This window comes from Delphinus delphis, chromosome 3, assembly GCF_949987515.2.
Source record: "Delphinus delphis chromosome 3, mDelDel1.2, whole genome shotgun sequence".
Lineage (NCBI taxonomy): Eukaryota > Metazoa > Chordata > Mammalia > Artiodactyla > Delphinidae > Delphinus > Delphinus delphis.
Genome location: NC_082685.1, coordinates 5249816 through 5270817, shown reverse-complemented (window position 1 = coordinate 5270817; position 21002 = coordinate 5249816). Strand labels below are relative to the sequence as shown.

At 48.0% G+C, this 21002-nt stretch overlaps 1 long non-coding RNA gene across 1 annotated transcript; it reads right to left on the bottom strand.

Annotated features, from left to right (window-relative positions):
- Window positions 1–18237: 18237 nt before the first annotated feature.
- Window positions 18238–20419, bottom strand: LOC132421739 (uncharacterized). The gene is made up of 4 exons (XR_009518767.1): window positions 20393–20419; window positions 20222–20313; window positions 19697–19954; window positions 18238–18566 (listed from the first exon to the last, which is right to left on the bottom strand). It is a non-coding gene; the product is annotated as an uncharacterized lncRNA (long non-coding RNA).
- Window positions 20420–21002: the final 583 nt, after the last annotated feature.

Below are 21002 nucleotides of genomic sequence, written 5' to 3'. Positions count from 1 at the left end.
GCTTCTGGGGCGGAACAAAATGGCTGCCGCGACCTGGTTCCATTGGAGGCTGGAAGGGTGCAGGGAAATGTAGTTCTCTAAGCCGGCACACTCCATGAAACAGAAAAGGAACGGTAAGGTATTAAAACTACAACTCCCAGAAGGCCGAGGGCCAGCGGCGGCGAAGTGGTATCACGATGCATGGCGGGAACGGCAGTTCCAATCACAGCCAATTGTGGCGGAAACTCCTCCCTCGAGGACTACCACTCCCGTCATGCAATGCTATCGCGATGGCTTGTGGGACCTGGGAAAGTTTGGCTACGTACTTCCTGTGGCTGTCACTGTACCGGAACCGACGGAAACGCAGACGCAGGCCAAAGGAGTACGTTCCGCAAAAGGCAGGGAGAGCGACTCGGAGCCAACCAGGAGCGAGAGCAAAGGCGAAGTCAGGCGAGTGGTCCGATTTGGGTTTCGCGAGGCCGAGCCGCTCACCGGCAGGGGGCGCTCGGGAGAGGCAGGAAAGTGGGGCGGGGTGGGGACGTTAGGAGAGCAGGGAGTACAGGTGGCCCTAAGGTTCAGTGTCCGGCGCTCGTTCACTTCTCATTCATTCGTTCATTCATTCACACACTCATATGTTTATTTGCTCACTCATTAATACCCTATTAAAAATTTAGTTTTCCTTCCTTCAACCCTCAACATCCTCAATACAAAATCTAAATTAATTTGCCTCAGCCCTTGGTCATTTGGCTGGGGAACTTCTCCAATATCATTGTGAGTAAACCTCTGGGGTTGGGGGCTTTGAGAATCTCAGTTACTTGCTCAAGGGCACAGGGCAAGTAAATGGCCTGGTCGGGATTTGAACCCAGGCAGAAGTGGCTATGTAATTTGCAGGGCCCAGTGCGATAGGAAAATGTAGAGCTCCTTGTCCAAAAGTGATGAAGAACTTCCCAACAAGGACAGCAGGGCATTAAACCAAGCGTGGGGCCCTTCTGAGCATGGGGTCCTGGGTGACTGCACACGTCGACACCTCCGTGAAGCCTGAGCCCCACCTCCAAAATCAGACCCTTACCCCCAACACTGTCTTGCCTCTAATTTGCTGCTGCCTGCTCCAGGGTTATTGAGGATTACTGGAAAGATGAAGGAGGTTGCTGTGTCCAGGAATGTTCGAGAAATGCATGGTGTTCTCTACCTCCCGACTTTTGTGTGTGCTGTTCCCTCTGCTTGGAATGCTGTTCCGTACCTTCTTCCCTTGGCTACATCTCGGGCCTTCTTCAGGCCTCAGCTGAGACTTCAGGTCTTCTTGGATGATTCCTTGACCTGGAGCTTACTGGGTGCCCTCCCTGGCACCACTGACGTTCTGCTTCGTGAATCTTAGAGAAATACTCTGTTCTAGTCAGTTCAGGGTGTTGTAACAAATACCACAGGCTGGGTGGCTATATTAGTCGGGATTCTCTGGAGAAACAGAACCCAGTAGGAGATAGGTAGACAGATAGATATGTTACTGAACTCAGGTTCAGGTGCTCGCCGTTCAAAAGCTAATACTCTAGTGGCAAATGTCAGTAGAAAGGAAAGATGCTTTATTCAGAAAAGCCAGCAATTTGGGGAGAAGGTGGACTCATGTCTGGAGACCAACTCCAGAGATTCTGCTCAGCCATGACAATTTTTAGAGGGAAAAAGGGGGAAATCTCAGTTAATCATTACGGTAGGATGTCAGCTTCTTTGTCCATTTTCCATTGTATGCAGACTGCTGACTTCTCCTGATCTTATTTTGGATGGTGTCTTGCACGCGTGGTCCACCTGCCAATTTGCTATGGGGCAGCTGAGGTTAGAGAGTCAGTCATTCATTTTTTGTTGTTTTTTTAAGATAGATTTTATTCATTTTTAAAATTTTGTTTATTTTTGGCTGTGTTGGGTCTTTGTTGCTGCACATGGGCTTTCTCTAGTTGCAGCGAGCGGGGGGCTACTCTTCGTTGCGGTGCGTGGGCTTCTCATTGCGGTGGCTTCTCTTGTTGTGGATCACGGGCTCTAGGCGTGCGGGCTTCAGCAGTTGTGGTATGTGGGCTCAGTAGTTGTGGCTCGTGGGCTCTAGAGCGCAGGTTCAGTAGTTGTGGTGCATGGGCCTAGTTGCTCCGCGGCATGTGGGATCTTCCCGGACCAGGGCTGAAACCCGTGTCCCCAGCATTGGCAGGCGGATTCTTAACCACTGCGCCACTAGGGAAGCCCTAGTCAGTCATTCTTTAATCCTTCATTCTTACTCCTTCTAATCTAGGAAAGGAATCAACAGGTCAGGCAAGGCGTTATGTACACTTAGTAAAGCAAAAATCAGGAGTTAGAGTAAATGTTACCTAGTGATCTCATTTTTATGATTAAGGTTTAAAGGGAACAGAAATAGACAAACAGGAAAGGGGCCAAAGAGCTGCTTACAAATTCCCACTTGTCAGACATCATTCCATTTCTGTGGGATTAAGGGCAAAGGTCCATCTTCCGTAACTTCTTCATGCTGACATAGGACTCTGTGTTTTCAGAGTGAAAGATGTCGACATGGGTCTGCAGCATCACTTTGCTGACAATTTTAGTCTCCTGCTTACATATAGGGGCAGAGCAAGCTATAATTATTCTAATGCCCACACAGATATAGATTATTGTGAACAATAATGTTAATCCCATTCTTTCATCGGACATTGAGTCTGTGACTCTAGTGTCCTAATCGTTAACTGCTTGAGCCCGCTGTTTTGTGACTCAGGGAGGCCTGGGAGACTTCAGCTTTTCCACAGACAAGAGGCAGGGGACATAAAGGGGCCTTTGTGTTTGGGGAGGGCCCTGCAGGGTTCTGCTCAGTTCCATATCTATCTATCTATCTATATGTATATATGTGTGTGTATATATATATATATATATATATTAGGAATTAACTCATGTGATTATGGCATCTGAGAAGTTCTATGATCTACCGTCTGTAATCTGGAGAACAAGCAAAGCTGGTGGTGTAATTCAGTCCAAGTCTGAAGGCCTGAGAACCAGGGGCTCTGATGTCTGAGGGCAGGAAATATGGATGTCCCAGCTCAAGAAAAAAGAGAATTCACCCTTCCTCCACCTTCTTGTTTTATTCAGGCCTTCAGTGGATTGGATGACGCCCACATTGGTGGGGCTGATCTTCTTTTTCTTAGTCTACTGAATCACATGCTAACCTCTTCCAGAAACACCCTCATAGACACACCCAGAAATAATGTTTTACCTGCTACCTGGGCATCTCTTAGCCCAGTCAAGTTGACACATAAAATTAACCATCACAGTGGCTTAAACAAACAAACGTTTATTTCTTACAGTTCTGGAGGCTGGAAGTTCAAGATCAGGGTGGCAGCATGATCAGGTTCTGATGAGGACTCTCTTCCTGGTTTGTAGACAGCTGTCTTCTCAACTGTGTCCTCACATGGAGGAGAGAGAAGGAAAGAGAGAGAGAGAGCTGTGCTCCCTTCATCCCTTTATAAGGGCATCAATCGCATCCTGAGGGCAGCACCGTCACAACCTCATCTAAACCTGATCATCTCCCAAGGCCCCAACTCCAAATACCATCCCGTTGAGGCTTAGTGCTTCAACATATCGGGGTTTTTTTGGTGGGGAGGTGAAACATTCCATCTGTAACATACTTTAAAATGACTTCCTGAGATTCAGGGCTTGTTAATGGAATTCCTGAATTGTTGAACATAAAAGAGGGAGAATTGAGGGAGCTCCAAGGAGCGGGAGGGGTGGGGGGGGACAGACCCTCTCCCACAGGCTTGGTGGGGCAAGTTTCTTTTGGAAGCAGGGGGGCATGCCTGAATGTGGGGACCAGAGGCAAAGGCAACTGGGAATGCCCCTTGATTCACACATGGTGCTTTGAGGATTTGAACCCAGGCTGTCTGTGCCCATAGCCACAGCACTGTGGGTCCTGATGAACTTATATCCTTTACGTCATTGAGTGCACTTAGTTTTGACTGTTTCTGATTGCATAAATGTTATGTATTCTCATCAAGAAATACAAGCAAAGGAGAAAGAAAAATCGTGAAAACCCTTCCTAGCGTCCTGCAGCCAGAGACAAAACCGTCACTGATCTACAAGCACTTCTTTCGTTTTGCATCTTTCTGGTCACACATCTGAATTTCTTCCACTCTTACCTGCCACAGACTGTTGAAAAGAACACCTTCGATTAATAACAGCTCTTTCAGAGCTGTTATTATGAACAAACAAAAACCCACACCATGCTAAACATACGCATGGCTTTTAGTTAAATATGGTTCAGTTTTTTTTTGGTTCCTGAAACACAAAAGCATGGAAAAGTGATCATTTTGGGGATCAAGGAAATACAGGTATTATGCTACCTGCCTTTTGACAGTATAGCTTGAATATTTCCCATGGTACTCCCATGGTACTCAACAGGTACCATGTTTTAGATAGACAGTCTCCTGTTGGTAGACATTTATTGCATGCCCACTAGGTACCAGGTACTGCTCTGGATACTAAAGCTACGATCGTGAACAAGAAAGACAAAATTCCCAACCGTGGCAGAGCTGACATTCTAATCACATTTTTTCCCTGATAGTATTTTTCATGGCTGTATAGTATTCCATGGTGTGGACTTGTGCCATGATTTATGTAGATAGACCCCATCTATTAAAACCTCCACTCTAGTGCACATGCTGGTAGCAAAATTTTTGTATTTTCTTTATTTTTCTAGATTGGGGTAAAAGATACATAACATAAAATTAAGTGTACGGTTCCATGGCATTAAGTACATTCACATTGTTGGGCAACCATCCCCACCATCATCTCCAGAACTTTCTCATCTTCCCAGACTGAAACTCTGTCCCCATGAAACACTGACTCTCCATCCCCTCCCCCAGCCCCTGTCCCCATCATCTACTTCCTGTGTCTATGGATGTGACTCCTCTAGGGACCTCCTGTGGTGAGTAGGATCAGACTGTATATGTCCTTCTGTGTCTGGCTTCTTTCACTGAGCATCATGTCCTCAAGGTTCATCCATACTGTAGTTTCTTTCCTCTTTAAGCCACTATAGTTGTGGATTTTCTGACACACAATGGGAATGTGTCCTAACCGGCCCAATCTTAGGAGGGAGAGCTGGGGAGAAGAAGGCCGGAATTGGAATGAGGTTGGGGATAATTGATAGGGCAAGATAGCAGAGGAATTTGGGAGGGGCATCAGAAAGTGGGAGGAGCTCCCCTTGCACTCATCTACCTTCCAGAGAAAAGACTGAGAACAGGATGTGGGGATGGAAATGGGGAGATTTTGGGACCCCCACGTCATGGAGTGTCCCCAGCTGTGCTCCGCTGCAAGCAGAGTAAAGACACACACTCACAGCAAGTTCTAATTTCACTCGCCCAGGCTCCCAACTTCGATTAATAACAGCTCTTTCAGGGGCAAAAATCAGCCATGCTGATTTATATTCTAAGCACTTACTACCTCAGTCCTGTTCAGAATTCTCCCCTCCAGGCTGTGCTGAAGCCGGCATGCCCTAGCTTACAAGGGCCAAATTTTCTAGATTTTTGACAACCAGAGATTAAGCCCAGCCAGTACTGAACACTAAATTATAGAGATTTAACACTTAACAGATCATAAAAAAACAAAGGTGATACGCAAATACTCATCACGTCCCAATTATTCACGCAAATACTCATCACGTCCTAATTATTCACGCAAATACTCATCACGTCCTAATTATTCACTAAGCATTACTGTTATCTATGCTTTCGAGGTAACATGCCTATGAAGGTACATGGCGGAAATACCATATGATGGTGTGGACCTGCCCATCTCCTCCCAGTTTCCCACTCTGTGACGCCATCAGGTAGCTTGAAACCATCCTTGATGGGGTATCTGCATCCTCAGCAACCCTCCCCCCCAAGGCCCCCCGACCTTGCTCTGTTTTCTTCCCACAGCACGTATCAGTTTGCAACCTGACTTCCTATATCGCTGACTTGTTTACGACCTTTATTCTCAGTGTGCTTGCTTACCATGTCAGCTCGGACAAGGCAGGGATTTTGGTCTGTCATGTTCACTGCTGTGTCCCAGTTTCTAGCAGCGCCGGGCACTCAGTAGGCTCTCAGTAAATATGGGGGATGTGAATAAAAGGGTCACTCCAGGAAGCGCATTTTAACCACAGTTCCACCCCGCCTAATTTTCCGTGGCCTGGGCACCATCCACCTTCTCCTCCTTCATTCTGATTTATTTCTGACGCCCCGCAGGCTTCTAGGGAGGCAGCCACGAGGAGACACGGTGGGGGCCGCTACTTGGGTAGCTCCACCCAGGCGGCGGCCCCCTCCCCAGACCCTCTGCATCTGGGGAGCCTGTTCTCCCAATGCCTGTCCCCTCGCCAGGCCCGGGAGGCTGCAAACGTCCGGCCCCCATGCGCCGGCACATCCCCGGGCCGCCTGCCAGGTGCGCATCGCGGGGCGCCAGCAGCTGCGGCGTTTCCCCTCCCGCGCAGCAGCCTAAACGCGGCAGCCGATGCGGGGCCACGGCGCAGCCACCTGCGCGCTATGGGCGCACCAAGAACCAAGGAGGCCACGGGGACCTCTAGGGCCGTGCCCAATCCCAGCTGGGGGGCTTTTCATCGTAGGGCGCTTTAAAATCTTTTTAATGAGAAAATATTTTAAACATTCAGGAAAATAGGGAAAATAATATGACAGACCCCCAAGATAGCAATGCCAAAGAGTAGGCATCCTCATTCATCCCATAAATATTTCATGAGGTTACCAGTGTGTCTGGCACTGTTTTAGGAGCTGGGGTAGAACTGTGAGAAAAATAGAGCAAACCCCCTTAACTCTGGAATCTGGTTCAAGGTGGGGTGGAGGGGAAGGCTGGTAAGAAATTAAATCAGTGTATTCATTTGCTAGGCCTGTGTTACAGGCTGAATTTTTGTGCCCCCCCCCAATTTATTTGTGAAATCCTGCCCCCAAAGGTGATGATATCAGGAGGTGGGGTCTCTGGGAGGTGGTGAGGTCATGAGGGTGGAGCCCTTCCTGATGGGATTAGTGCCCTTATAAAGGGACTCCAGAGAGCTCCGTTGCCCCTTTGCCCAACGAGGACACAGCAAGAAGACGGCTGCCTATGAACCAGGAAGGGAGCCCTCAGTGGACCATGCCGGCACCCTGATTTTGGACTTCGCAGCCTCCAGGACTGTGAAAAATAGATTTCTGTTGTTTGTAAGCCCTTGGGTCTCTGGTATTTTGTTATAGCAGCCCAAACTGACTAAGACTTACTGGGTGGTTTAAGCAGCAGGTATTTATTGTATCACATTACGGAGGCTGGAAGTCCAAGGTCAAGGTGTTGGGGAGTTGGTTTCTCCTGAGGCCTCTCTCCTTCCTGCTCCTCCTCCTCCTCCTTCCTTGCTAGTTTAATAGGTGTTTGTGGCACTTTTGAAACATGGCCCCCACGTTCACTGACCCTTCTCTCATCGAGAGCCATGGTCTGTGTCTGCTACACTTGAATGTAGGTGGGTGCGTGCCTGCTTCGATCTCTACGGTGAGGCAGAAGTGACGCTGGGATTTCTGAGGCTAGGACAGAAAAGGTCACCAGCTCCCCCTGGTTCTCTTGAGGTGCCCCATCTGGGAAGTCAGCCACCATGAAAGAAGTCAACTACCCAAAGACCATCATGCTGTAGGCACGTGTAGACCCTCTGGTCCACTGTCCCAGCTGAGCTCCACCTTCCGGCCCTCCCCTCCACGGTGTCCCCTAGGTGACTGAGGCCATCTAAGACCTTCCAGACCAGCCATCCACCTGACCCTACCCACAGGCCACAGAAGCTGAGTCTGCCCAGAGTCCTGACCTGAGACGTACAAAAATCCGTGAGATATACAAAAATGATGGTTCTAAGCCTGTACGTTTTGGAATAGATTGATGCAGCAGCAGTAACTAGAACAGCGTTAAGTGTAGCTTGTGGCTTTAATTTGCGTGTGTATAATTACTGAGCAAATCACACAGTTCCCCTGAGAGTTTGTTTACTGTCTGCTCCCTCTCTGGGGCACTGCCTGTTCATCGGGGAATATGCCATAGTTGAGTTTCTAAGAAATAGCCTGGATATGTCTCCCCTCCCTGAAGGGACAGATAGATTGATTTTGTTTAGCACAGCCTGAGGTATTGGTATATGTCTTCATTTCATTCATTCAGCCATGCTGATTTATATTCTAAGCACTTACTACATGCTGCGCCATGTGCTGGAAGCTGGGATGCAGCAGTGAGCAAGAAACACAGCGTTCTCAGGAGCCAGGAATCTGGTGGAGGGAGAGAACTTAAGTCAGGGTGTGTAGTCAGGGATGCGGGAGCCCAGGGGACCCATAAATTGTGCCTGGCTGGGGAGGGAAGGAGGAAGTTGAGAGTGGCTTCATTCATGGACAGGGATTTTTCAGGTAGAGTGTTTGAATGGAGCAGTGTTTCAGATCACTCTAGTTGTCTATTTTGGCTTAACATACTACCCCAAGCTTAGTGACTGCTGGGACGGAATTGGGTCCTCCCCAAATTCTTACGTTGAAGCCCTAACCCCGCAATGTGACCGTATTTGCAGATACAGCCTTGGAAGTCACACAGTGTCACTTCCTCCCCATTCTCTTTGCTCGACGGAAGTCACTAAGTCTTGCCCACTCTAAGGGGAGAGAAGCAGACACCACCCTCTCAACGGAAGGGAATTAGTTGTGGGAGGGATGTCAATAAATTTGTAGGTATGTGTGTGGGTTTGTTTTTGTTTTTTGGTTGTGCCGGGTCTTAGTTGTGGCAGACGGGCTCCTTAGTTGCAGCTCGCTGGCTCTTTAGTTGTGGCATGCATGTGGGATCTAGTTCCCTGACCAGAGATTGAACCCGGGCCCCCTGCATAGGGGAGTCTTAACCACTGCGCCACCAAGGAAGTCCCTGTTGATATGTTTTAAAGTCACACACACACACACACACACACACACACACACACACACACACACGGTTGCAAAGATAAGACTGCAGGGTAGGCGCTGTGCATTCAGTGCCTCATTGAATCACCCCACATCCACAAGACAGCAATTCAGGTAATTTCTCCACCAAAGATGAGGGAACACTCCCTTCTCCTTAAAAGCCCTCAAATTAATCACACAATTGGTTCTTTTTTAACACAATGAATGAGAGATTCAGAGGTAAACACATCTGTCCAAAGGACATTTCAACAAAGTCCTCTTAATTTTTCCCTCAAGACAAGACATTGCTGAGTAATAAACAGATGTCATCCGCACTACTTTCCTAGCTGTCTATGGTGAAGTGTCTTTTTTTTTTTAATTGCACAAGTCTTAACTGTAAAGACCACCCCCTGACATATTAAAGTGTATTACGTACATTTAGTATATTCACAATATTCTGGAGCTGTCATCTTTATCTAGTTTCAAAATATTTTCATCAGCCTCGAAGACAACCCCATCCCCATTAGCAGTCACTCCGCGCCCTCCTTCCCCAACCCCTGACAACCACGAATGCACTCTCTGTCCCTGTGGAGTTGCCTGCTTTGGACATTTCATGTAAATGGAATCACACACCATGTGGCCTTCTGTGTCTGGCTTCTCTCACTGAGCATCATGTTTTCAAAGTTCATCCACATTGTAGTGAGTGTCAGGGCTTCTCTCCTTTTCATGGCTGAGTAATGTTCTGCCATATAGATGGACCGCATTGTGTTTATCCAATCATCCATTGATGGACACTTGGGTCGTTTCCACCTTTTGTCTGTTGTGACTAGTGCTGCAATAAATATTCGTGTATAAGAATTTGAGTCCCTGGTTTCAGTTCTTTGGGTATAGAGGTAGGAGTGAAATTGTGGGCTCATATAGTAATTCTATGTTTAACTTTTGGAAACATCACCATACTGTTTTCCTGTGTCTGTGATTTTTTTTTTTAAAACAGCTTTACTAAGGTAAAATTCACTTACAAGAAACTAGACATAGGGCTTCCCTGGTGGCGCAGTGGTTGAGAGTCTGCCTGCCAATGCAGGGGACACGGGTTCGTGCCCCGGTCTGGGAAGATCCCACATGCTGCGGAGCGGCTGGGCCCGTGAGCCATGGCCGCTGAGCCTGCGTGTCCGGGAAAAAAAAAAAAAAAAAGGAAACTAGACATATTTAAAGCACACAATCCTGTCACCCAGAAATAAAGGCAGTTTTGCTTCTTCCTTCCAAAGAAAATACTGTTCACCGTAGGTTTTCATAGGTATCCTTTATTGGGTTGAGAAAATTCCCCTCTATTACTAGTTTCCTGAGACTTAAAAAAAATCAAGAATAGATGTTGGATTTTGTCAAATGCTTTTTCTTCACTTATTGAGATGATCATGTAGTTTTTCACTTAATTGTTCATATAATGAATTTCTTTGATTCGTTTTCTTTTTTAGAAAAAAAGATTTATTTATTATTTATTTATCTTTATGGCTGCATCGGGTCTTAGTTGCGGCATGTGGGATCTTCATTGAGGCATGTGGGATCTTTTGTTCTGGCACGCGGGCTCTTCTCTAGTTTGGCGCACAGGCTCCAGGGCGCATGGCCTCTGTAGCTTGCAGCTTGCAGGCTCTCTAGTTGAGGCTCGCGAGCTCAGTAGTTGTGGCACACGGGCCTAGTTGCCCCGCAGCGTGTGGGATCATAGTTCACTGACCAGGGTTCGAACCTGCGTCCCCTGCATTGCAGGGCGGATTCTTTACCACCGGACCCAGGGAAGTCCCTACTTTGATTGGTTTTTCAAATGTTAAGCCAACCTCGCCTTGTTTGTAACTTTTTATTTTGGTATAATTTCAAACATATAGAAAAGCTGCAAGAAGAGGTGAAGTATTTTTGCATATTCTTTACTCAGATTCCTCAACTGTTTGCATTTCATCACATTTGCTTTATCATGCTCTCTCTTTCTCTCTCCCTATATAAACACTATTGTGTTCTATAGTCTAATTATATAGACTGTTGTCTATATAGTATATATTTTTGCATGTAACATATTGTAAGTGTATAAATATAATATCCATAATATTCATATTATATAATACATAATATTTTATAACATAACTTGACAAAATATAATAATGTATTATAAATACTATGTTACATGTTATGTATACATATTATACATAATAATATATAAAATAATATATAATGTATAAATATATTATATCTTCATGTAACATATAAAGTAAAAAAATATATACAAAATGTACATGTAATGTTTCCTGGACAATTTGAAGAAATAAGTTGGAGTCTTGGCAAGCTTTACTCTGACGTCTGTCAAATATCCCTTCTCTGCCCTGAAGAGCATATTCTGTGTAACCTGTCGGGTCACTGTTAGTTAATAAGTCTCACCTTTTCGAGCCCTGTTAACCATTTCCACCTCAGAGCTTTCTCCATCCCCTTGGTTGGCTAGATACATGTCTGGGAAACCTGGGGTGACGTGGAGGCCCCTGGGACCACCTCTTCACCGTGCCCTGTCCCTTCTACTTTGCTTTGCACGTGTGCCTGGTGTGTGCTGTTTCCGTCTGTCCCTCCCTCCCTCACTGGGCTGGGGCTGGGCCGAAGAGAGGGAGCTCTGAGCGTACCCAGGGGTGTGAACACTGACCACCCACGTGGCTATCTGCTTGGGTCTGGGCCTGGGCACCGGCTGGGTTCCCGGGATCCAGAAAGGCAGAGATGGAAGGGGACAGATTCCAGAGCCAGATGTGGGTTGGGGGAGGAAACTCAGCCATCTCCTTGTGATGCTGCCTGCCTGTTGTCATGGAAACCCAAGCCATTCTCTTTTGAAGGAACCATTAAGGTGCAGGATATAATCAACGGTGTCTCTGGCAGACCCCCACGCTCCCTGGTGGGAGGCGACCACCATTTGAACAGCAGCTCCTGGATGATGAAGCATCTGAGTTCTGCCCTCACCATCTGTTTCCAGCACTGGCTGGAGACAATGCACTGTGTGACCATAAGTCTCTGCTCCTGTCAGCACTTTAGCATCCTCCCCTGTGGAAATGACAGAGGGACACATCACAACTGCCATGTTGTCTCTGCGTACCAAACTATGATAGGGGTGTAAGGTAGTGGTTCAACATGCACATCCTGGCCACAGAGTGCTCAAATTCAGCTCCTGACTCTGCCACCCACTAGCTGTGCAACCTTGAACAACTTGCTTGACCTCTCTGGACCCCAGTTTTCTCTCCTATAAAATGAGGTATAACGATGGTACCTACCTTATAGGAGGTAATGTAGCTAAAGCTATCCAAACAGTGTCTGGATAAAGAAAATGTAGGATATTCGTGCAATGGAATATTATTCAGCCATGAAAAAGGAACAAAGCACTGACAGGCTACAACGTGGAGGAACCTTGAAAGCATTATGTTCAGTGAAAGAAACCACACACAATGGGATGCGTGGTGTATGATGCCATTTATATGAAAATTCCAGAATAGACAAATCCAGAGAAACAGAAAACAGACTGATGGTTGCTGGGGGCTGTGGGAAGAGGGAAATGGGGAGTGACTGTTTAATGGGAATGGGGTTCCTTTTGGGGTGATGGAATGTTCTGGAAGTAGGTAGTGGCGATGGTTCTGGACCTTTGTGAATGTACTAAGTGCCACTGAATTGTCCCTTTAAAATGGTTGAAATACAAATTTTATGTTATGCGTATTTGCTTTATAAAATTTCAAGTTTTTTTGATGGTGTGATACACACAGTGACACTCAGATCGAAGAAAGACAAAACTCTTTATGTTACTTGGAGCTCCAAACTAGAGGATACAGGGCTTGCACTGGACAGGGTAACAGCAAGCTGGAACTGTAGTGCGGTTAGCTAGGTTTCCCAGGCTTCCTGGGATTGGCTAATTTGAATAATTTCTTGGGTTCCAAGACCATGGGGCTGTCCCTAGTTGCCTGGTTCCTGGCCCTGGGGCAATCAAAGCAGGTGTGTGGTGGCCCTTAAGTATGAGAGCTGATAAGGGAAGTGGTCCAGGTGTGGACTTAGGCAGTTTCTCAAGAGGAACTGATCAGCCTCTGTCCAGGGCCTCAGAAATGGGTCCCTCCCTCCCTTCCTTCTTTCCTTCCATCTTTCTTCCCTCCCTTCCTCCCTCTCTTCCTTTCTTCCTTCCTTCCTTCTCATTTATCTATCAATCCATTATTTATCCACCTTTATACTTTTGTCATCATCATTTCCTGAGCACTTACTGTCTGTGGTGCCATGCACATACATACACCATCTCCTTGATCTTTACAACAGCCTGAAGAGAGAGGCCATAATCACCCCACTTTACAGACAGGGAAACTGAGGCTGAGAGAGGAGAAGCACTTGACCAATGTCCCTGCTCAGCATCCTTCACCTCCCTGCCCCACTGCCCATCACAGAATAGAAATTATTTTAGCATCCACCTTCCTGGTGCCCAAAACATTGCATGTGGGTCTCTAACCCTCACCATCCTACAAAGACTTATTATGATGCCAAGAAACAGGCACCAAGGTTGGCTAATTATTATTATTTTTAATTTATTTTTTGGCTGCATTGGGTCTTCATTGCTGCGTGTGGGCTCTCTCTGGTTACAAAGAGCAGGGGCTACTCCTCGTTGTGGCGTGCGGGCTTCTCAATGCGGTGGCTTCTCTTGTGGAGCACGGGCTCTAGGTGCACAGGCTTCAGTAGTTGCAGCACGAAGGCTCAGTAGTTGCGGCATGCAGGCTCTAGAGCACGCAGGCTTTAGTAGTTATGGCACGTGGGCTCAGTAGTTGTGGCTCACGGGCTCTAGAGCGCAGGCTCAGTAGTTGTGGCGCATGAGCTTAGTTGCTCTGCAGCACGTGGGGTCTTCCCGGACCAGGATCGAACCCATCCCCTGCGTTGGCAGGCGGATTTTTAATCACTGCACCACCAGGGAAGCCCAAAGTTGACTAATTTTAACTTTCAACCCAGATAGTGCCTCAAAGGCACAATCTCATATGCCCCCCATGATCCTCTGAGGCATTTCATTCCTGTAGTGGATAACTCCATATTTCAAATCCCCTGTCTTCTCACAAGTGCTTTTACCTTTTGGAACTGTGTTGCTGCCACTGTGGGCTGGATTGTCTGTTTTATTTGTTCTGTCCTTGTCTGTCTCTCCAGGGTCTTGAAGCAGCCGCCAGGACATGGGTGTGTTTTAGGTAACTCTTCCCACTAGCTCTGCCATGTTACCCATTCGTACGCCTTCCCTCTTCAAGAGCTTACAACTCTATTTTGAAATATGAGCCTGGATATACAGGCTTGTAGGAGGTCTCAGGTGGAAACTGGCTTGGAAAACGTGAGCAACATTGGGTGGATTTACAACTGTTTGAGATATCTGTGGCAGAGATTGCCAGCTGTCCTCAAAACTGTTCTTCCCTTCTTTCTCACAGCACTAGAACCCCCAAATTTTATCTGAGCATATCTGGTGGTGTAAAAGATAGACAGTATTTTAACAAATGGCGCAGCACACCATGGGGATGAATGTGACACACTAAGGATAGCAGAGCAACAGTATAGAAGGAGTCCAGGTCCTGCCATCATGGAGCTCCATACCAGCCCTGAACTGCGTACACTCAGTTTTGTGACATAAAATAAATGTATTACATTTTTTTTACTTAAAGAAGTTGAGCTGGGGGGACTTCCCTGGTGGTGCAGTGGTTAAGACTCCGCACTCCCAATGCAGGGGGCCCGGGTTTGTTTCCTGGTTAGGGAACTAGATCCCACATGCATGCTACAACTAAGAGTTTGCATGCCACAACTAAGCAGCCCGGAAGCCACAACTAAGGAGCCCAACTGCCATAACTAAGGAGCCTGGGAGCCACAACTGGCACAATCAAAAAAAAAAAAACAGGAGTTGGATGTTTCATATAGTAAAATGCATAGACCTTAAGTGTACAGATCAATGATTTTTGACAATTGTAGACACCCATATAGTCGCTACCCTAATTAATGGATAATGTTTTCAGAACCCTAAACAGTTCCCACGGACCCCTTCCTAGTTGATTCCTACCCTCCCCCAGGGGCACCCAAAATTCTGATTTCTATCAACATAGATTAGTTTTGCCAGTTTTTGTTTGTTTGTTTGTTTGCCACACCGCATGGCTTACGGGATCTTAGTTCCCTGGCCGGGGATCCAACCCGTGCCCCCCTGCAGTGGAAGTGCGGAGTCCTAACCACAGGACCGCCAGGGAATTCCCAGGGAATTCCCTGCTGGTTCTTAAATGCCGTATAAATGGAATCATGCAGTATGTATCCTTTCGTGTCCAACTTCTTTTGTTCAGCATGACCTTCAGTCATCTAGGCTGCCGCTTGTATCATCAGTTTGTTCCCTTCTTTTTTTTTCTTGCCCATAGTGTGGATATACCAGTTTGTTTATCCATTTGCCAGTTAGTTTTTGGCTATTCCCAACAAAGCTGTTGTGACTGTTTTTGTAAAATTTGCTCTGTGGAAATAGATATTCTTTTCCCTTCTGTGTAGATCCAGGCATAGAACTGCTGAGTCAAAGGGAAGAAAATAGGGACTTCCCTGGTGGCACAGTGGTTAAGAATACACCTTCCGGGCTTCCCTGGTGGCGCAGTGGTTGAGAGTCCGCCTGCCGATGCAGGGGACACGGGTTCGTGCCCCGGTCCGGGAAGATCCCACATGCCGTGGAGTGGCTGGGCCCGTGAGCCATGGCCACTGAGCCTGTGCGTCCGGAGCCTGTGCTCCGCAGCGGGAGAGGCCACAACAGTGAGAGGCCCGCGTACCACAATAAATTAATTAATTAAATTAAAAGAAAGTTACCTGGCCTTAAAAAAAAAAAGGGAAGAAAATAAACTTCCACTTTGTTAGAGTAACCCCACTATCTCCCTATATATTGATGTTCCCTCCTTCTTTGCCTCACTCTCTGGTTTCTTCACTTCTGCTTTCTTGGGACCACCTTCCAAATAAACCAGACTTGTCTCAGACTCTACTTTCATGGATTTCCCAAGTTAAGATAATTGGACACTGACCAGATAATAAGATAGCTCCATGGGTTGTACCTTCAGTTCAGTTGTCCACAGCACCTCTGAGGGTGATGGCTCTTCCTTATAGGTGCCTGTGGCCTCCATGCTCCTGTGTCTGATGAAGGGGTTCAGGCATCAGCATTTACATCTCAGCTGAATACTTATCGGGTACTAGCACTGAGCTGGGCATGGGGGTGGGTACAAAGATCAAACTGCTGAGATTAACTGAGGTTTCCGGCCCCCCAGTGGTCTATGGGAGAATAAAAGATCGGAGGTTTTTTTTTTTTAAACGAAGGATTCCCCTAAATGACAATCAGTGGGGATGCTGGTCAAAATGCAGATTCCTTGGCCTGCCTCACCTCTGGATTATTGAAACTGAGAGGGCCCTGGAATGTGCATTCTCTATGATTTTCCTAGGGGAATCATCCTCATAATAAAATTGGAGAGGGCTTTCCTGGTGGCACAGTGGTTAGGAATCCGCCTGCCAATGCAGGGGACACGGGTTCAAGCCCTGGTCCGGGAAGATCCCACATGCTGCGGAGCAACTGAGCCCGTGCACCACAACTACTGAGCCTGTGCTCTAGAGCCCGCGAGCCACAACTACTGAGTCCACGCGCCGCATCTACTGAAGCCCACGCGCTCTAGAGCCTGTGCTCTGCAACAAGAGAAGCCTGGCCACCGCAGTGAATAGTAGAAGAGTAGCCCCCACTCGCCGCAGCTAGAGAAAGACTGCGCGCAGCAATGAAGACCCAACACAGCCAAAAATAACAAATAAAATTTTAAATAAATAAATAAAATTGGAGAATTCGGGGACTTCCCTGGCAGTCCAGTGGTTACGACTCTGTGCTTCCAATGCAGGGGTTGTGGGTTCAGTCCCTAGTCAGGGAGCTAAGATCCCACATGCCGTGTGACGTGGCCAAAAAATTTTTTTAAATATTGGAGAATTCAAGCAAGAGATGGTCGTGAGTGAGCTAGTTATTGAGTGTCGCTGGTGGGGGAAATGATAGGCAATTACGCTCAGCACGGAAGGGCCAGATCATGCAAGTTGTGTGAGGATATTTGAATTTTGTCTTCAGGCAGTGGGAGTCTTGGAAGTGTTGAAGGCAAGGGTGGGACTTGATCAGATTTGTGTTCTAGAAAGACCCCTCACTGTATGTGGCGAATGAATTGGCTGTGTGTGTGTGTTTTGGGGGAGGAGGGAAGAGACTATGAGACGACCAGGCAGTGATGGAGGTAGGGGGCTGGAGAAGAGGACAGATTTGATGAGAATGACTTGCCTTGGGGAATATGGGAGGGGGAGGGTCTCTGGAATGTGGAGAGCCTGCCGCATGATGGGGGCATGGAGGGCAGGGGCAAGTTGGGGCTTGGGTGGACTGGGCGTTCACCTTGACATTATTAATTTGGAGTGATGGTGAGACACCTAGGGAAAGATATTCATAGAAATACCAGGGGGCTTCCCTGGTGGCACAGTGGTTGAGAGTCTGCCTGCCAATGCAGGGGACATGGGTTCGATCCCTGGTCTGGGGAGGTCCCACATGCCGCGGAGCAACTAGGCCCGTGAGCCACAACTACTGAGCCTGCGCATCTGGAGCCTGTGCTCCGCAACAAGAGAGGCCGCGACAGTGAGAGGCCCGCGCACCGCGATGAAGAGTAGCCCCCGCTCGCCGCAACTAGAGAAAGCCCTCGCACAGAAAAGAAGACCCAACACAGCCAAAAATAAAATAAATAAATAAATAAGATTTAAAAAAAAAATACCAGGGCAGAACCTCCTCTTTCATTGGTGTCCCTAAAGGGCAGTATCTGGGTGCCTTTTCGTATCTGAAAGCGCTCCCATTCCCAGAGAACAATTCTAAATATACCAGAAAGTCTCTCACAGTTAGAGGATTAGCCTTAACCCAGATGTTGAACTCTCTCTCCGCTCCTCATTCATGAAGAGCCTCTGGCATTTAGGTGTCTTGTAATCATATCTTCTCTGCTTGTTAATGGACCCACTGAGGCAGTACTCCCGGGAGAGAGAAAAATTTCGTTTGTCTGGGGCTGAGGAGGGAGACAGGGGTTGCCAGAGCTAATGAGGAATCAATGCCTCATAATTGCTAATTAAACGAGTCTGGCTGTCTCCTGGGGCATTAGTTGGTTGGCCGGCCCTTGAGTGTCCACAAATTTAATTATACTTCCCAATAAACACCTGCATCAACCATCACCCTGTGGTATCTCTGTGGGGGAGACCGAGGAGAAGTAGGATCTTCGTGCGCCGAAACCATCAATTCATTTATTGATTGATGTATTGGTTTATTCCCTTATGCCTTTATTGAGTCAACAAATATTTATTGAGCACCTGCTGTGTACCAGGCCCTGGATTGGGTGCCGGGGACTCAGCAGTGAAAATACAAACACAGTCTCTGCCCTCATGGAGCTCACAGTATCATGGGGGAGACAGTTCTGTAAATAGTAACACAAAAATAATTAGACTAAGTGCCAGGTGGAAGATATCCCGGGTCTATGAGAATGTCTAATGTAGACTTGACGTGGGGAAAGGTGAGGCAACAAAGAAAGTTTCCCTCAATGAAATGAGACTTGGATGAGGAGGCAGAATGTGCCATGGGGCACTCGGGGTGGCGGCATCCATTCCAAGCTGAGGGAACAACAAAGGCAAAGGCTGTTCGTAGGCTGGGCTGAGCCGAATGTCGTGTCTGTGACTTGATTAGGGTGTCACAGAGAATTGGGGGTGAGCCTCGATGATGCCACAGCCCACCTACTAGACGCAAGTTTACACGTGTTCTGTAATTGGTCCATGGAACTGATGGTAGGGTGGGGGGAGAAAAAAAATCATTCCACAGAACTTTTATTGAAAAGTCTCCCCAGAATCCTGATCTAGGAAGGCCTTCAAAGGTTGTTCCCTCATTGATCCTCCAGGAAAGTGTAGTGAGATGGTTAAGAGTCCTGGGTTCAGAGTCAGATATTTTGTAGTTCCAGGCCCGTGGGGGCATAGGAGTGACATGGCCAACACCACACACTGCTGTGTATTCATGGGGTGCATGCCCCTATTCTGTTCCCTCCCCTGCCTTTATTCTGTGGAATTAGTCAGCCCAACCCCTGGGTGGAAGTGATTCCTCCCTGAGCCCCCAGCCCTCACACTTGCTTGTTCGTCTTGGGCGGGGGTCGACGGGAGTCCACGCTATGAGGAAGCTGTGACTTGTTGTCATAGTACATCAGAACAACAAAATCACTAGTCTTCCACACAGCACTAGACCACAACCGTTCCAGTCGTCTTCGCCACCGTCTGCCCCACGTCTGAGATCCCCACCCAGCTCTTTCCCCTCACCTGAGCTAAGCCATAACACCTGTTCTCCACTGCCCCCTGTTTCTTGTTCCTGGTCCTCCTGGAGAGAGGCAGGGTCTGATCTCCAAGGGCCCAACTCCCACCCAGCCATATCAGAAACATGGATTTTGGAGTTGGACAAATGTGGGGTTGACTTGCAGCTTCACCCTTGGGCTGAGAGCCCTTGGGCTTCTTACGTCCCTGCCCCTCTCTGGGTCTCAGTTTCCTCACCTGTCACCTGAGTGTAATAACACCCATATCCTGGGGCTGAAGATGGCATGATATAATGTATGTAACATGCTTGGCACAATGCTTCTCACAGAAGTCTGGAAAGAGCACAGTAATGCCATCTTGGCAGGCGCCTGTCCCCACTCCGTCCTACGGATTGGCCATTTCACCTGTTGGGAATTACAGATTTTTTTCTGTGTGCGGTTTCATCTCACCTGCTTATCTGGAAAACAATTCGTTGAAAGATCCATTAAATGAGGGTCAAGTCTCCAGAAACGTCAGACACTTCAGACCACCCTCTGTTCCCCCGTCAGGGGACAGGGGCTTCCCGGTACCAGGGAAGCTGTCCAGTGTCCTGGTTCTGAAATGAAGTCGGCTCCGGGAACCCCCTAGGAGCTGTCCGAAGCCCTGGTGCTGAAGCAGATTGTGGCTCCCTTCCTGGACCCCGAGCGGCGCTGTCCTGAGTCTCGGTGCTGAAATAAATAGCAGTTTCCTTCCTTGTTGGTCGGAGAGCTGTCCTCAACCTCGGTGCTGAAGAAAACTTGATTTGCTTCCCTTTCTTCCCCAGGTCACCCTAGTCCCCTCTGTTCTCCCTCTTGGGAACTCCCCTCCACTACAATTCTTTCCCCTCCGATCCTCTTCCAGGTGCGCCTCCCGGCACAAGGCGGGGGAGAGACGGAGAGGTCAATAACTAGGACTCATACCTTCTCCTCACCTAGTGGCATGTTTCCAGAACTTACCTCCCAGGTAGTCAGCGCGGTTGGTCTCCGTTTTCCAGACCGTCAAACTTCACAGTCTTTGTCGCTTTCTGGGAAACTGTCCATGCGCTGACCTGCAAACCAGCGCCATTCACAGGGGCCCGGATCCCTCAGACCACCCCTCCCCCCACGCGGCTTCGGCGTGTGCCTCACCTGCTTCCCGTCTTGCAGGCAGATGCAGGTGTCCACTGGCTGCCTAGGCGGGGACTTGCGCTTTTATGGGCTTCAGGGGAGGCGGGGCGCCGGGAACCCAGGGAGGGGCTTCGCCAGCCTTCCAATGGGACTCCGCCTCGAATGCAATTCCAAAGATTACCTCATAGGTTGTGGCCTCAGCTTCAGAATAAAAGTCTGGCATCTGCCCAAAACCTGGGTTAGGGGTTTTCTGGAGGGGGAGGGAACGCTCATTGTGTTCCTCAGGGTCTTCCCACAGGGTCTAACCCCCTCCTAGGTCTCTGAACTCCGTGTTGGCTCAGGGACGCTGGCCAGTACCTGCTTCTCCCCATCCCCAGCTTGTGCTATTGCTGGATCAGGAGAGAGAAAGCTAGTAAACTGTGTTGGGGTAAAAACGGCACAGTGCAGAATATTTAAGTCCAGTTCCAGATAGGGAAACTGAGGTCTGTGGGACTGGAGGGCTTAGAGGAGGCTGGGGCCGAGGTGAGACTCTAGCCTAGATCTTTTGAGTCCTTGATTCAGAACCCAACTCATAACTTAGTGTATTGTTTTGCTTTATGGAGCAGGGTCTGAGCCAAAAAACACACGAACT